This window comes from Camponotus floridanus, unplaced genomic scaffold (assembly GCF_003227725.1).
Source record: "Camponotus floridanus strain SB8 unplaced genomic scaffold, Cflo_v7.5 scaffold24, whole genome shotgun sequence".
NCBI classification, from domain to species: domain Eukaryota; kingdom Metazoa; phylum Arthropoda; class Insecta; order Hymenoptera; family Formicidae; genus Camponotus; species Camponotus floridanus.
Window position 1 is genome coordinate 636,074 of NW_020229370.1, and position 15,426 is coordinate 651,499.

The following is a 15,426-nucleotide window of genomic DNA, read 5'->3' on the forward strand; positions in this document are numbered from 1 at the left end:
AATAAATAAAACTATGGAAAAAGATTATCGAGGAAAAAGAAAATTACATTGATGACTAATTTTTCTCTTTATTTATAACTTGCAATGAAATTTATAAAAATGTTTTAAATGAACTGATATTATATATTTTGGGTTCTGCATAATAAAATGCAGAGCGGAAGTAACTATATATATTCGGTCTAGTTCATAAAACTGCGCTTTTCGGTACTTCTACATTTGGAGTAGCGAGAAAGTTATTCAACTTATCTGAGTTCTGTCTGACCAACTCCACCTGTCTTTTCCCACTTTCAAGCGCGGGCGAGGAAAAAAAAGGAGAATAGGAAATAGTTTGCTAACTCCTGAGGCAACAACGTAACTGCCATGCCAGATTATATGGCTCACCCGATAGATTTACTTTAAAAATTTTCTCCGCGCGAATAATATATATATGCATCTTTTACTTTATTCTAGTGAGTTTTTAAATTAAAATTATTTTCATGTCGTGCATGCGTGCAAACTTGGCATTACTTTATTATTCATTTAATGCATGTTACCCTTTCATTAGAATGAAGTAAAATTAATGAAATTCATGTAATATAAATTTTCATATTTAAAGAAATCAGCTTATGAAATGGCACTTTATTTCGAATGCGAGAGATTTTATTTCTTGAAAGAAATTTACCTTTCAAACCATTGACGCTTAAAATCACTATTGCTTGCCTCTGTACTTTTATAATTATAATTTTTTTTATAATATTGGTATTACATGTATAATGTAAGTCAAATTTTATAATTTGGAATATTTCGACAACTTTTCTAGAGCGAGTTACTTAAAGCTCTCTTCATTAGCTAAAAACTCGCTCGTCTAGTTTGATTAATCGGCTTTGCAAGCGGGAAAAATGCGATTCTTTTTCACGAATGTCGCTGTGTGCTTTGGCGGCGCACTTGGCCACAAAGTTTCCCTGGGGGTGTGATTTTATAGCCAACTGTGTGAAGTTTTTGGACATAAGATAGCAGACTCAGCTTTGGTTCTTTTGACGGAACGGGGGGGGTGAGGTAACATGAGCGAGTTAGGCGGTAGAAGTTCCCCATTGTTTTCACGTTGCGGCGCTTATATCTTCCTACCTGGCTCTCGGAATTCCGTGACCGTAAGCTAATGAAATTACCGCGGTCCTTTGCGTGATGTGTACGTAGCTGTCGACGTGCCATTTCCGCACACAGCCATACATTTCCATTTCCCGGCTTATATCCTGGATTATATGCGATTTGTGTCAATATTATTCTCAAAAGTCATCGAAAGAGAGGATTATTTTCCGAGAGAAAGAGGAAAGTATCTCTTCACAAGACTAGTTTTAAAAGCAGCATTCCTGAGAAAAGTCTGAATTTATATATATATATATATATATATATATATATATATATATATATATTTATTCCACATAATGGACTTCACATATATACACTTGTGTTCATCCTTTTCGCATCGGAATGCGAAGGCAATCTTGTAAAGAATTATCAGCAAATATTTTTTCCCGGTATGTTCGAAGCGTTTAATTGCAAGCAGAGGCATGGAGTTGTTTTAGTTCGATAATGCGAGCGATAATTCCGGCGGATTTTGGGGGGGATGGGCGCGCGTTACTTTTTGATTTACTGCGGGGGAGTGATTTAGGAGCGCGCGACAGGCGGGGAGCACAACCGTATAATATTTCGGTGGATATTGGCCACGTGTTATCGAGATATTTAAGTCGGGCGTTAGCTGCAGGAAGCTGGGGAGCGTAAATCACGAATGATACGGGGCGTGTTGCTCGTTGACGCGAAGGGTGCAAAACGGAGAGAGGTCCACGTCCTGGTCACACATCCCAGAATTCCGCGAACATCGATGCGCGGATTACCTATCGCACATATGACTTGTTTATGCACTGCACGGAGCGTGTGCGGCGTGATTAATAGAAGCTCGCTCGCATCGTAATAATTATCAAAATTTCCGGGATCTCTCCGAGGTCTGAAAAATAAATACGGACGGATGATGCCGATTCGTAATTTGTAACTTGATATTTACTCGATTATAATTAAAATATGTAAATAATTGTATACGCAGAAAATTTACTACGTGTATTTTGCGCAATGTATCATGCGAATATCGAGCTGCGGAATCCTCAGAATTTCGCTAGAAATTTTTTAAATATATTATTATAATAAATAATATATTATTATATTATTAATAATAATATATTATTATATTATAAATAATAATATATTATTATATTATAAATTAATATATTATTATATATTATATATATTATTTAATATATTTTAATATATTATATATATATTTTTATATAATTTTTATTAAATTTTTAAAATTATATAATTATATATTTTTATATAACTTTTATATAATATTATTATTAATTTAAAGCATGTATAATTTTGTCGGATAAACTAACATTCATCTCTTACGCATCATTGAAAAAAAATAGCGAAAGTGTATACATAGGTGCAATAAGTATAATCGCTTTTTCCATGTCACGGGCAATAAAGTGTATCAAAAGAGGGGCCCGATACGTTGCCGCTTTACGATCGCGGGGCGTTACAATTTCGACGGAGAGTCGGTACTTCAAATCGATTAAACATCGAGCGTGTCATCGAGAGGTAATCCCGTTCACCATCGACTATTCACGCCATCGGAACATAGCGATAGAAATAACGGATATGCTTTTTTCCCGTCGATTTTTCGTGTCTCTCCCTCGCTCTGTCTCTCTCCCTTTCTCCCTCTTTTTCTCCCGCTTCTTTGTTACCACGTCGAACATGGATAAATTATTCAACGCCTCGCGCGCTGAGAGAGACCATGAGCGGGAAAATGGCGTTATGAAAACGCAACGGTGCGCGCGCGATAAATTCCGCTATATATCCCCCATCTTGCCCCCCGCCCCCCCCTTTCCCCCGGGGAATGGGAAACTGAGTCAATTGGCAGCGCGCCAAGGGACGCGAAGTGTTTCGCAGCACTTAGACTGAAATGCAACAGATGCCACTTGTTACATTGCATCCCTACAACTATTCGAATCTTTTTACGCGTTTTCCTCTGTCGATTCGACTCAATACCGCGACGTAACGAATGAAAAAGGCTATTGGAAGGGACAAGCTGTCTTTTTAATACTTGTAATTTTTCGTATTTCGCTTTTACGAGCTGAATGAATCGTCGTTGTCGTTTCAGCTCGATATTGTAACGACGCAATTTCTTGCGTGGATGTGAAAAATGTTTGCGAATTTATGCTAGCCGGGGGATTAAAAATAGATCTAGCGGGACGCGAGCGTAAGAGGGAACATTTACGACGTTCCTTTGTCATTTTGAGCAGTTATTAAGAGGCACTTGTAATATATCTTGCGTAATAAATTTAGAATTTTATTAGAATTCGTGAGTACCTAAGAGATGGTAAAGAATTTAAGTACTCGTTGAAATTGCACGGTCAATGTTCGCGTAACACGATTTTTTATCGAGTAAATTAAAGCAGAAACACGGTGGAATCTGATAAAATTTAAAAAAAAAATTCAAAAATTTATATAACCATATATTATCCAAGAATCCAAGAATTTCTATATTTGTTTATAAATATCGATGGTTTTTAGCGATTTTTTATTAATATTAAAATTTTCTGGCTTTTTATACAAAACATCTTGTAATAAATGGGGCTCATTTCAGAAGTGGATTTAGCATTCAAAAACAATAAAAAAATGTATACGTCTGATTTGATTTTGATTTCGAGTTATATAATTTTGTATTTCGACAGTATATATCTGCATATTTTCGCAAAATGTTTAAAATAATCTTTTGGTATTGAAGTGCACTCGTAAACAAATTGAAATCGGACATAATTTAGAGTGAACTTCCTTTATTGTTTTCAAGTGCCAAATCCATTTTTGAAGTAGGTAATAGTCCATATTTTACGGGACACTCTATATATAAGCTTAAGAGCTTTTCCGAGAATTTTTCAGCAAACTTCCGCAAGATATCCGATCGGTTGAAAGTTATTATTGATTCGTGGTGAACGGAGTTACCTCCTCTTCAGCCTCCTCGACCGGCCTAATCGAAAATCGTTTGATACAATTTCTCGTGGAGCGCGACACTCACATCTATTCCCCTTCGACGAAACATACAAGAAAAAGAGGAGTAGTCTGATGCCATAAATAAGACCCACGTAAGACACGTCAGTTATTTTGCGGATGGAGAGATCCACAGAAGTCGAGCTTCATCGTCGATGACATTATTTGGGGATCCGCTCACCCTTTAGCTCGAATATATTATATTCAGAGATGAGCATTGTTGGAATAAATTTTAATATAACTTATCATTCGAAAATTTTATCCATTATTTGTTGGTGACATTGATCGATAATAAAATTGCATTCGTCTGGAGAATCAACATATGCAAAAACTGGATGGGGAAATATTATATTTATTACGAATTATTCAACATTCACGCGAATATATGTTAATTCGAGAAATTTTTCGCGAGTTTTTTCAAAAGCCAAGGCCGCTCGCGGTCGATCGCTTTGAATATCCCCGAGAGAAGAAAGCGAGGAGAGATAGAAAGAGCGGTAAGAGAAGAGACATTACGCCGGATCGTAAAAGGGACAGGTTACAAGTATGTCTGTTGGAAAGCGGAGAACTATCGAAAGGCGCGCTTTGTCGACGTCGAGTCGAAAAGGAATGTCTGAAGAGGCTTTATATGCGAACAGCGCTCGTCAAAGGCCTTCGAGGGATAGGACTTTGCGCGGAATTGAACATGACAGTCGCGACAGCGGAATCCTGATTTACTGAAGGGGCGCGGTTCCTTCGGCTCTTCAGAATCTCTGAAGAATCGACAGGCGAAACGCACATCTTTTCCTTTCGAGGAATCATCCCGTTGTATTACCGGGGCGACGAGAAAATCCCCCGCATAAATCGCGACTAATTGTGGGAATAAAAACGGAGCTAACGGGAGAGATGGAGGAACGAAGGCAGTTCGATTTCGAGAATAAAAATTGCTATGTTTTTTGATGTTGGTCGAAAAAAAATATGCAAGAGAGCATACGAAGTAACTCCCAGTATTGATTGATACGTGATTGATTCGACTCGGATGCTCGTGTGCATCGAAATATTGTGCGAGGAAGCCGTTGTTAGGAAATTATCTGGGTAAAAAGCGGAAAGTGGAAGCTGCGAGCAAGTCTAATGTACGGTTCTCTTCATAGACATCTACACCAGGCAGGCGGAAGGGAGATAACGGCCTGCCTCGGTTGGGTACCGAGTCATTTACGATATACTACAGTGTTTATCCCCTCCGAATTCGCCCGCTCCAAGTAGTTGTATCGGGATTTCATCGCAAATATTGGTCTTGCGGCGTCAGGTGCTTAGGTTCGTTTGCGGATGCGTGTTTAATACATGATATCGACCCCGGGTCAATTTATCGAGACACCTAGAGTATAATCCTGCTTGAAAAACGAGCGTGAAATATTTCGATAAGAATTTCTTTTTAAAATGCATATGCATATGGCCTGATGATTCGATCGAGAGATTTACAATGACGTACGAACGAGAATATATTCATGTTTTTGGAGATCAAACTTTCGGAATAAATATATTATTGTGAATCATGACGTCAGAGAGAGAGAGAGAGAGAGAGAGAGAGAGAGAGAGAGAGAGAGAGAGAGAAAGAGAAGGGGAAAGAGAGTTTTGTAATTTTTTACAACATTCGTCGAAATAAATGAACTTGCATTTGACGGACATGTAAAACCTGCTCGTGAGGTCTTTTCTCTAGTTTTTTTCTCGTTAATAAATGACTCTACATTTCGACCGAAAAATTCAGCAGAAATTCAGCGCTTGCTAAATTTGTGCAATTCGCCAACTAAAATATAACAATGAAAGGTCGTCAATGTTAAAGACAATTATTTGTCATAGGAGAAGGAAAATTTGTATCTTTAAATGCAAAATAAATTTAGTTCCGACGTGAAATTGTGCTCCAGAATTAACCCTTGCGTCATCGATGCGATTATATATCGTGTCTTATCGAAGAATGTTTATCATTTTAAATGATATAGCGTTAGCTTTGTTCCCTAAGAAGATAAACTGTAGAGGTTGATCGGATTTATACGTCTAAAAGATCCGATATTGCATTGTATGCTATACAAATATTGAATTCCATCTTCCGGAAATCCGCGGATCCTTTACACGCTCGCGTGCAACATCATTTGTATGGAACTCGTATAAAAATAATATCACGTTTTCCATCATAATCTGCATTTTCCAGGCGATTCGGTTTGTCGTGCAAAAAACTAATGCGATCTCGAAAGACAATTCCATATCCTCTTAAATATAAAGTTTTTATTTTTTGACTCGGAAGTTTTCCATTTTAAGCGCATGTATGATACATCATGATTTTCTACATCTCCATTACGCAAATTAAAAATTATAAGTATAATATTGTAAATTGTATGGGCGCACACAGAGAAAAATATCATTTCGCTGCCAAGAAAAGCGATTACTCAGTTTATTTATTTTTTTTTAAACTAATAGTTTTCTTTAACAAAGAATATATTCTTGATAATAGTCTTAAAAAATACTCATCACAAATGTTAAAAAATCTCATTATTATGTACTCAAAAGAGGATTATTAGGTCATTTATTTTCTTTTCAAGAATATTGTAAAGTTGTATCAAAGAAAAATCAAATTTACTTTATGTAGTAAGCAAATCAAATTTTTGTTTTAATTTAATATTCTTGATTAAAATACTGCACTTACTAAAATTCAGAATATATTCAATTAAATTTAATGCTTGTGAACTTATGATATACTTAAAATAAATAATATTTACTTGAATACAGTATAAATTTTTCCTCTTTACAGTTGCACAAATCATGTCAAAATAATGACGTATACGTATTTTGTGCACGTATTTTCGTATTTGACGATAGATTTTTTTTCTAGTCTCTCTTTCTCACTCTTTCAGTAGATGTACTCTCGAGTAACATGAAACGTGTACATACATACGTCGCATGTGTGCACATTGCACGTGACAAATATCATACGTGAAGGATGTCAACCACGTGTATACTTTAACATTCATCCGTTTGTAATTCTTGTTCCAATACCTACGTATTCTACGGCAGAGGCTATTTTTTTTTTTCATGTAATATTTGCGAACCGTCGTGTGCGGTTGTACTTTTAAAACACATGCAGATAGACGCATGCGATTTTAACATGAAAAATATCGACTCGATGCTTGCTTGCATCTACAATCGAGATTATAAAGCACAATTTATTCCTACGATTTTCTTGTATTGTTGCATTTTTCGCGTCTCATATTGTCAGATGTTAAACGTATTGTCATTCGCGTAACGTTTGCAGAAAATTAAATATTTGTCCGATAATTATTGTGATAATGTAATTGTGGCAATCAAATTTTCTTGCTTTATAAAACTCAACCTTTGACCTTTAATATTCACTGTACGATAATTGCATGTAATTCCAGTTTCATTGATATCGATACAATAGCCGCGGGAAGAAACGGAAAGCGTATCTCTCGATCGCGATGTGCACAGATAGTCGCGGTTCGATGGATGGGAGATTTAAGATGCTCAATTGGATGCTGAATCGCGCAATCGTCGTCGAACGATACGCAATTCTAACTTTTCGCCACGATAATCGTCGGATTATACGATAGTAATGACTGAATAGAATAATTCCTATCGGGATTGAATTCAAATTCAATTCAACTCGAAAGCAAAGAGCTTACTTAATCACATTCTGAGGATTAACTTTCGGCGAGGGAGAAGGGAGGAGGAGGGGTGGATGAAGGGGTGTTATTAGTGCATGCGGTTACCACCGACCGAATCTGATCGGTCAGCACACATCTCTCTTCTTGTTATTATATACAGGGTAGGCTATTTTAATCTACGCACTGAAATATCTCAAAATCCATAAGTTTAAGACAAAAATGTTTCAGACAAAAGTTGTATGGCTTGAAGGGAGATATAAGATGGTACCATTAGTTTCATCTTGAAGAGTCACCCGAAGATCACGTGAAGGTTATCTCCAACTTTTTAAATGGGATACCCTACATACTTTTACATATTCTTGTAGCTTGTCTTAAGAGCTTTCCAAAACACTATAATAAAGTATTTTTTCATTGAGTACTTTCCGAGTTATGAGGCTTGAAATAATTTTTCAATTTTACATAAACCATAAAATATCTAGTAAAATATTCATTTTTTATTATCTTACCTTAATACTTTTATGTACAAAATAATGAGAGGAATCAATTTATGTAAAGAAAACACATAATTGTTTCGAAGAAAAAATATGTAATTTGCAATTAACAATTACATCTTTTTTCTTAAAAACAACTGTGTTTTCTTTACACCAATTGATTCCTCTCATTATTTTGTACATAAAAGTATTAAGGTAAGATAATCGAAAAATGAATATTGTACTAAATATTTTATGGTTTATGTAAAATTAAGATATTATTTTAAGCCTCATAACTTGAAAAGTACTCAATGAAAAAATATTTCATTATAATGTTTTGGAAAGCTCTTGAGGCAAGCTACAAGAATATGTAAAAATATGTAGGGTGTCCCGTTTAAAAAGTTGGAGGTGACCTTTACGTGACCTTCAGGTGGCTCTTCAAGATCAAACTAATGGCACCATCTTATGTCCTCCTTCAAGCCATACAACTTTTGTCTGAAACATTTTTGTCTTAAACTTATGGATTTTGAGATATTTCAGTGCGTAGATTAAAATGGCCTACCCTGTATATCACCGTAAGTGTAATACCCGAGAGATGATGTATCGTTCTCCGCATCCGCGATTGTCGGTCGGATCCGCCTCTCAATCTTCGTGCCTTACCTACAAGTTTACCGTCGTATCATCAGTAACAACGATCGATAATCCGAAATTCACGACGTCTGTATTCGTATAACATTGCGCTTTTAGCGCAAAATGTGACCTGGATTATATCCGTCTCGTATGAAGATTGCATGAGAAACGATTGTTGCTCGAGAATCAGACGTTCACATTTAGCGACGAAATTCTTTACCCTCTTTCTTTCCAGAATTTATTCTCCCGGTATATTTTACGTTGCACAAAATTGGAGCTCTTGTGAGTAATCAGGATCGCTTTAAGCGATTCTGTGCATGAAAGTTGGAGGGAGGATCGAGCGAGGCTTTTCTTTCGAGTCCTTCACTGTTGTTACCTCAAGCTCTTCCGCGTATAAATGCGAAATTTCAAAGGGTTAAATCTGCGGTTATAACACCGAGTAAGTTTCCGTTTAACTATATAACCGGACTTTAACCAGATTAGAACTTTAATCATATTTCATCCGGAAAATTGCTTCGTTGGGATTATTTGGAAAAGAAATTTCGCTCCTGTTTACCTCAGAAGACATCATCAGGAAGCACTTAATGAACGGAACTGATTCTTTTTTCCCCGATTACGATGATGTCCAACGAGCGAGGACAACTTGGAGGAAATGCTTGGGAGGACAATTGTGGATTTCGGCTCTTATCGTATGCTCGATGTAATCCGACGATCGGCGATATAATTTGCATTTCGTGTTAATTTGCGTTTGCCTATCGTTCTGTCCAGCGCGCGGAAATTTTCAAGGAGAAAGAGAATATTCGAAAGAACGTGGGAAATATCGACTATGCGCATTTCGTGTAATGCGGCTGACATGCCAGAATATTATTCATAGCCCGCATATATGAGCTTTCACGTGCAGCGGGCAGTTATGTCGAGGATGTAGGATCGCGCATACAGGTTGGTCACATGTATCTAATTAGATATTGCGAAACACACGCGGATACCCGATACATCCCGGCTATCTCATTAATCCTCGAATTGAAATATATTCCCTCTTCCCTCTCTCTCTCTCTCTCTCTCTCTTTCTGGAAATATATAATTAAATTAAAAGTATCGGAGATAATTAATAAATTAAAAATCAGAAATTGTCTTCTTTAAAATCATATTTTATATTATATATATAAATTTTTATTTTAGCTTATTTTTATTTTACAATCTACAGAGACGCATATATATTTTATGATTTAAAAAATGTATACATAAATATTTAATATTTATTGCGTCGTTAATTTTTTTCTCGAGTGTAAATTATGGTTGACCAAGATTTCGATTTAAAGCTTAACCCACGCGTTTCACGGGTGATTTATCATCCGTTCCGCATTTTTTCCGGATGTTCTCGACGAAAATTCTCGCGTCATTATTTGTCTCGTCGTTTCTTACCTGTAGTATTCGGATTCTGTCGCGAGTGGATGTTACAAATGATTGGTGAATGCGACAAGCGAATAAATCTGGCTATTATACACGTCAAGACACGTATTTTAGAATAGCAAATATAGTGAAAGATATGGGAAAATTTCGTTGCGCTGCGAATTAACGATGTCGTCCGTATTCGTCCCGCTAATTTGATTTCCGATATAACGATCTTTGTAATATTAGAACGTTCAATTTTTCAGAGTTATGATAATAACATCGAGTTAACGATCGTGATTTTTATCGGAAATTGCTAAATCTACAAAAATCACTCCAGAGATATCACGAGTCTCTGTTGAGCTTTTCCATTAAGACATAATTAGAGAAAGTTTGTGAACCGAGAAGATGCTTTGAGATTATCGTTTTAACGTATAAATTAGAAATTATATTCGAAAATGCGATGTACATATATGTTATAATGTTTGCATATTAGAGTGTGTATTACACGATATATAGATATATGCGAGTGTGCTATGTAAAATAATTCATGCTATAATGGCGACGCTGTAATATGATGCCGTAAATTATTAGGTGCTGTAAATGACGTCCAGCTTAAAGACGATCGACCATTGGAGAGCACAATCTACACGCCCTTCCGATTCTCGCAAACTATACTTTCCCTAATCTTCATTTAATAATTTACACGATAATATACCTGCGAGAGTTCGATAGCGTAGAAAAACAGAAATTAGTTATCAAGCGTACTTGATTGCCGGTTATATTGATTGTCGGTTTATGAAGAACGTCGCTAAGCGACTTGGATCGGATCGCATCAACGTAAGTGACAGATCGCCCACCTCTACTTGAGACCAGGAGATTTCTCGAGGAAGGCTTTTAGGATACTTTCAGGACGAACGTACATTACGCTCCCTTCCGTAATTTTTATTTCAACGAGAAGAGCAAATATTTTACTCGGGATAAAATATCCTGCGCCTCTCTCTCTCTCGCATTATTATATATTTTATTATATTATTATATATTTATTTCATGCGCGATTTCTCACATTTTCGCGTTATCGTGCGTTTACATCTGTGTTATTGGAAAATGTTAGAGTTAAACTTATATTGTATTGACAACGCGCATCGTCATGTGCGACGTCAGATGGACGAGATATGTCGTCCGAACGTCAAATAAACGTCACCCAGTCGTGCGCGATAATTCGCTCGTCAGCGTCAGTTTAAGCGCAGCAAGCCGTGAAATAACTCGTTTTTATGAGTATACGAAAGGATTGGGCAAGTTTAATTCGCGATACGATCCGGCCTTTTTCCCTCCTCATTTACTTAATTGTCAGTCGCGATATTCGTTTTCGAGTTGCTCCTTGCTTTCTCGTTATTTCGGTTCGTCCTTTGCCAGGCTCCATCGACATTTGATGTCGCCAATCTCATCATTTATTAACAATCTCGGAATGTGCGATAATGGGAACGGGAAGATTGAGAATTTTCATTTAGCCACGGTTCTCGAACGAATTCCCTCGTATCCGGGCGAGAGGAGTTGCACGTGGGCCCTTCTTCCTACAAGAATTTACGTTTCGATCCGCGCTAATGGGAATCTACAGAAAAGCGCGCGAGTCCCTTCACGTTAATATATAATCGATATTAAAGCTATTTACAATCCTTTCCTTTCTCCCCCTCCCTCTCTCTCTCTTCCCCTCTTGTAGCTAAATTTTAATTTTCAGCGAGAAATTTTGCCTCTGTTGATCGCGACGACTATGAAACCGTTACTTCGCGATAATCGCAGCTCCCTCGCATTTAATATCCGTAATCGATTTGCGCAATCGGATATCGCTTGCAGCCTCATTTTCACGCGTGATTGCGCCCCGAATATCCCGGGGTCACGCGATCGTCCGACTGATATACCTGGCAATAAGTGAGATAGCCGCAGGCTTTTAGAAACATCACGATATTGCGCAGTCCAGGATGTGGCCATGGGGGAATCTCCATCGTCCGAGGATCGGATCGGATCGGATGACACGAAGACGCCTCCCCTAAACCTCCCCCTAGAATGAGCCTCTTTTCGAGCGGTCTCACGACAAAGCGAGATGACGGATAAGCGTTCCATCAATGTCCATCGTCAGCCGGAAGTTTGCGGAAGTTACCGCACCTATCTTCGACCGGTTTCATACATTTCGCCGCTCCCGATCTCCCCTGCCAAGGGGGGAGATCGGAGCCTCGGGGCATCTCGCGAAAAGAGTCGCGATAAATGGCCGATGCGAATCCTCGCAATCTCTAATGGGTAGTGTATATTCGTCTGTATTCGCTCGACAACATGCAGCCGCGGCTATTTGCATCTCGCGATTATAGTACTATGAGAATTTTCTTATTGCGATGGTTCCTAGAACCGTAAGGTTGTGCGGAAAGCTTCCGTGGAATGTGATATATCGATGAGAGATTTCCCTGTGTTCTTTCCTGCGCGGCTAAATTGCGCTTATTGGAATAATTTCGAGAAATATACTTTATATTCATATGAGAAAATAAGCATGAAATATAGGTGCTATTTTTATTTTAAAGTTATTCTAGTAGAAATAAACCAGAGGGATTCTGGTTGGCATAATTAAATTTTTGAGATATGAGACGGATGAATGACGATGATGAATGTTTCAATTACATTCAGATTAACCAAACTATTTTTAATATCGCTATATATGTAAAATTAATGTGATTTAAGTTTTTGGAGACAATGCGTTAGAAAATTTTGAACGAAAGCTAAAGAAATATTTGTATACATATATTACATATTTTTTATGTGATAAAAGTAAAGCTAAAAACTAAAATGCAACTGAGTCTATACATTAAATATTTTTAATTTCAAGTAGTTTGCTCGATTATGTTTAGTAAAAATGTTTTGTGAGAAATGATTTATTTATACATTCTAATTGGGAGAGTTGGACCATTTTTTGAAGCTTATAGACAAACTAGTTTTTTTAAAAGAGATGAATTTGGTTTTTTAATCGTGTATTTTCACATAAAAATAGATTACAGAGAAAAAACGAATATTTTGATTACTTTTTATATAGAAATAAAAATAAAATATTGAAAGAGCATTTAATTTAGAATATTTAACCTTTTGCACAGTACAGCGATTGAAAAGTGCTATTCAGTGCGTTATTAACAACAAGATAAGATTTTGAGAGTTGAAATAAACACTTTTATAATATAACAATAATGATTTGTATTTTAATACAAACTTATCGTATATCTAAGAATAATTATTTATTTATTTTTTTAATTTTTTGCGGAAAATTGTTGTAATTCAATTTTTAAAACATGACATTTATTCCTCATAGATCCATCTGTTTTTCATTATGCAATCTAGTTAGGTTTTAACGAAGAAAGATCAATCTTTTTGTTTTTTTATTCTATCTATCCACATTGAAGATTGATATTTTAAGTAAATATTGACGTAATTTATTGTTTGAACTTATTTCTATTTTTTGCTTTAAAGTAGATTTAAATAAAAGAATTTATTTTCTCCAGAATTATTACACAGACTATTTCAATATCATCGGATGTTCTTTTAATAATAGATTTTCTAGTCAATTTGAAGATTATTTTCTTTCTTAGAAAATGCCATTATATTAAAAGAATATCCAACGACTTTGGTGTATTCTAGACTTGATGCATAATCACACATTTGGTAATAGTGCACGCGCTTAGAAACTATGTGGGACGTGAGCAAACGGGAAAGGTCACAACTGCTCGTTTTAGTATAGCATTCTGGCGTTTGCCTTGCGATACTGTTTTGCGATGCCAGATGCGCCCTAATCAGAGCTATAGGCCACAAAACACAAGACACGGACATTCGAAATGTTCGTCACGTTTCACATTTCGATCGATCGTCTCTTCAGATCGTCGATTTTATCGGCGGTCTTGTTCACGCGGAAACTTTCACAATCTCGCCCGGTTAGATATCCGACTTCTGATAAATTGGCAATGGATCGGAGGATCTAAGAAATACTCTATACCGCGATGCAGGAGGGAAATTAAGTTTGCACGAATGTGAATGTACGACTTGAGCGAAACTTTTTGCTGCATATGTGCCACGCTCTTATTTCAAGAGAAAAGGAGAGAGAAGGAAACACGCGCCAGCTAAAAGCTTGACGACGTCAGATGAGTTATATCTTCGAGACGAGAAAGTTACCTGCTCGCGCAAAAGAAACGTTTCTTCTCTCTTGAAGGAAACAATGATATACATCCGATTAAAAAATTTTGTTTAGCAAATTCTCTGGGTATTTTAATTTCACCCGAAAGCTGCATCCTTTTGCTTGTTTATCTTGCGGGGGATTTTAAGCTTTGTAATCGGCCACGGTCCTTTTATTCAAATTAATTTTTTCGCGACAGCCTTGTTTCGTTACGATACATCTCCAGGACTTTGTCAAGAGAGAATGAGTATCTTCAGCAAAATTAAATTCAGATACATTCATGTCTTTTCCAAAGTCTGTTACTTGGTAAACTCTCAATCTTGCCAGATTTCTACGTCGAAACTTTCTTGTTTCGAATATTACGCTGTCGTTGTACCTGTTCGGTTCACAATCCCGCGCTCGTGGGTGTTTCGGCACCCACACAATCGATAAGATCCGTCCACGTTAATGATACGCGCGTGGAAACATATATACAGTATACACCAGGAGAAGCACACGCATCGACGAAGCATTTGCCGCGCGAAAAGTCATTCTCGCGCGGGAACGTTTGGCACTGATCGAATCCCCTGGGCCGAGGGGAAGATACGAAGAAGATGCATCTTGAGACGCGGAAATTGTCCAGCGGTGCGTCGCCCTTCGGGGAAAATCGGTGACGAAAAACATCCCGGTTTTATGGCAAAACCGGGGAGTTTTTCGAACGAGAGAGTGTGTGCGCGACGCGAGTAGTTCGGTCGAAGGATAAAGAGGAGGGAGAGCGGCGGGGTGGAAGTGGTTAACAGTCGTGGTGGGGGTTTCGAGGGTGGAGGAGGAGGGTCGGTTCGGTTAGAGGGGGCCAGGGGGGTGAGATGGAGGAACGAGGTGGGGAACGGCCGAGAAGATCGGGCTAGGAATCTACCGACTGTGCTCCCGGGGGGGTGAACGCGAAGCCGGGGGATAGGGATGGCGTTACGGAGTAGGGATGGCGAGTACGACTTTGGGGGGTTGGTAGCAGCTGAGAGCAGTGCGA

At 37.5% G+C, this 15,426-nt stretch overlaps 1 protein-coding gene across 5 annotated transcripts in view; it reads left to right on the top strand.

Moving 5' to 3' along the window:
- Positions 1–15,426, top strand: part of LOC105250594 (synaptotagmin-7) — a 156,983-nt gene that overhangs the window by 75,423 nt on the left and 66,134 nt on the right. The window lies entirely within an intron of this gene.